We start from the raw sequence: 2,798 nt of genomic DNA on the forward strand, positions 1-2,798 counted from the left end.
AAGAGTGCTGGGCAGTAAAATTCACTCAAAGTTAATTGTATCACCCACTGTGGCACATGTATCCCCATTAGTTTAGCCTGCATTATTGGAGACCCCAATGCAGATTTAGGGAGCCAATAAGTTAATTACATGTGCTCACTTGGTCCAGTCTGCTTTATTCCCTTATCATTCAAAATGCCTAACTGAGTCATCAGGTGCTACATAATGATTAGCTAGTATATAACCCAGTCTAAACCCAGCTAACTGGGCCAAGAGGACAGAAGACAAAGAAATTTCATTAAAAGTTTACAATGAGTCAGATGAAGTCTCCTGGATGAAGGGCAATTTAGAGGATTTCCCAGGCTAGGCCTTACTCACTCCTCCCACCCCAGAGTTGTAAGTCCATATTAGATATTTACTAATGTGCTTTGCATTGGATGACCTGAGACCAGGTCGCTCTGAGATAGAACTGTGAAAAAGAAGGAAAATATTGTCTCAAGCATCCATACTTTTCCTTTCCAGTTCTTCTTTTTCTGTCTACTCCCTCCCACTACTGGCCAAAACAAGTTTACCTTTGTCTTTCCAAAGAGATGTCTGCATTTTAAAAATAGAATTTGGAGAGGACTATGTTGAGTCCCAGAAAAATTAGTCTCAAATAGTGTCCTTAAAGGCAGCAAGACAAGCTCGCGAACAAGGTGCTTTGGGTTATTACCCCCAGAGTACCTCTTAAATCATATTATCGAGTAGTAACCTGGTCTATTGACAAATAAAAGCCCTTCTTTGCCAGCTGAACAGCTTAAGCAGGTTTCTCAAGCTATAAACTAAGAGTAAAAGGAAAAAGAGGGCCAGACCAACTTGGTCCCTGAGGGATTCTCTATATAAAGGGGACACATAGGAATTACTAGTTTCTGAAGCCCCTGCCTTTTCCCAGTATCTATAAAGTAGTCAGGATTGGTTTGAAGGAGAAGCATGCAAGTCCTAACCTCTAGAATGTCAGCTATGAATACAGACTTATAATAGAAACTGTATTTGCACACACGTGCCTCTGGGTGTGTGTGTGTGTGTGTGTGTGTGTGTAATGAAAGAAAAAGGAGAAGCAATCTCAGTGCAAACCCAATTGAAGGTCTTCTCTATACAGGCTCTGCCCTTACTTCTGCCCTAGGAGCCCTGGATGTATGGTACTAATTTCCCATTTTTATAAACGGATTTATTTTAAATGCTTTCACACACATACATTATCTCTACTGGTACTAACAGCATCTGTGGGTTGTAGGCAAAACAGGAATTATAATCCATAATCAAGAGGTGTTAAAACTAAAAATTTGATAGGTTAAAGTCATCTTTGGGATAAAAGCAAAACCAGCACTGGAACTCAATTATCAATACCTGGATACCCCCTTATTCATTACAGGCAACAAGGTTTGGGAGTCTTTTTGCAAAGGCAAAACTAGGGTTGGACAATGTTTGCAAACTGACTAAACTTTCAACAGCATAAAGAGAAGACCCAGCCCTAATGCTAGAAAAAGTGTTGAGAAGGAAAAGCTCCTTTGCAGTCATCTTTCAGTTTCTGATAAGACTTCCTTGATAATCACAGTCACATGTTTGAAATCAGTCTAAAAAGCATTTTCCACGATCGTCAGTCTCCTGTCATAGAACAAATTAGGTCCCCTGGACAAAATCAAATAATTCAATTTCAGCTTTGCAAGAGGAGAAAATGAACCTGTGCTTCAAAAATATGTACAGTGTTGGGTTTTTTTTCCTTTGCATTCAGTGACCTGGAAGATGTAAAGAAGGCTTCAAGCCAAACCAAAATATTTCCATGGTTTTCCACAAGCTGAACTGGGGTTCTAAATGCTGCCATTTGAAAGCTTCAAAGTCACAATTCAGGTTTGTGCACGCCTGGTATACACAAACCTTAGAATTTTGAGCAATGACATGAGTTATCACTTTCATATTAAAGACAAACAGATAGTTCTTGCAGAGGCTAAATAAGATCTTAATGGATAAACTAGGTATTTAGATACTCAAGCTCTAGAATTAGCTCTGCATATACTACAGTTTTTCCAGTAAGCATATTTATAAGCATCTAGGTTTCCAAGAACTTTCGTACCTCTCTGTACCTCTCTAAGCTTAATTGGGATTTATTTTCAGTAGACCTCTTCACGTCCTCTTCCATCCCAGTCACTAGAACCAAAGAATGTCTAAATTAGAAAAGTAGACCCCCTCCTTTGCTTGACCTTTCCTCCCACCATAATCTCAAGGGACCCACCACTCCCCTTTAGAAAACTCAGATATATATGTCCCTTAAATCCAAATGGCTGTCTTTATCCTGGCTCATTTTATAGCTCTATTTTACAGCCCAGAGATGAGCTCTGGAAATCAAGAGCGCTATGTCTAGAGGAGAATAAACAACAAAAAAGGGACTTTAAGCTATATGACCAACGCTTGAAGAAGTGACTGCTGTTTGGTTTGGAGCAGAGAAGGTATGTATTACATCTAAGTACAAAGGTGAAGATACAGCATGTGGGAACAGAAAAGACTTATACATTATCCTAAGGGTAGGACTATGAACAAAGGGGAAAAGAAGACAGGGAGAAAACTTTTGTTCAAAGAATGCAAAATCTGGGGCTTCCCTGGTGGCGCAGTGGTTGGGAGTCCGCCTGCCGATGCGGGGGACACGGGTTCGTGCCCCGGTCCGGGAGGATCCCACGTGCCGCGGAGCGGCTGCGCCCGTGAGCCATGGCCGCTGAGCCTGTGCGTCCGGAGCCTGTGCTCCGCAACGGGAGAGGCCGCAGCAGTGAGAGGCCCGCGTACCGCAA

The sequence above is a fragment of the Lipotes vexillifer genome, unplaced genomic scaffold (genome assembly GCF_000442215.2).
Source record: "Lipotes vexillifer unplaced genomic scaffold, Lipotes_vexillifer_v1.1 scaffold911, whole genome shotgun sequence".
NCBI lineage: Eukaryota > Metazoa > Chordata > Mammalia > Artiodactyla > Lipotidae > Lipotes > Lipotes vexillifer.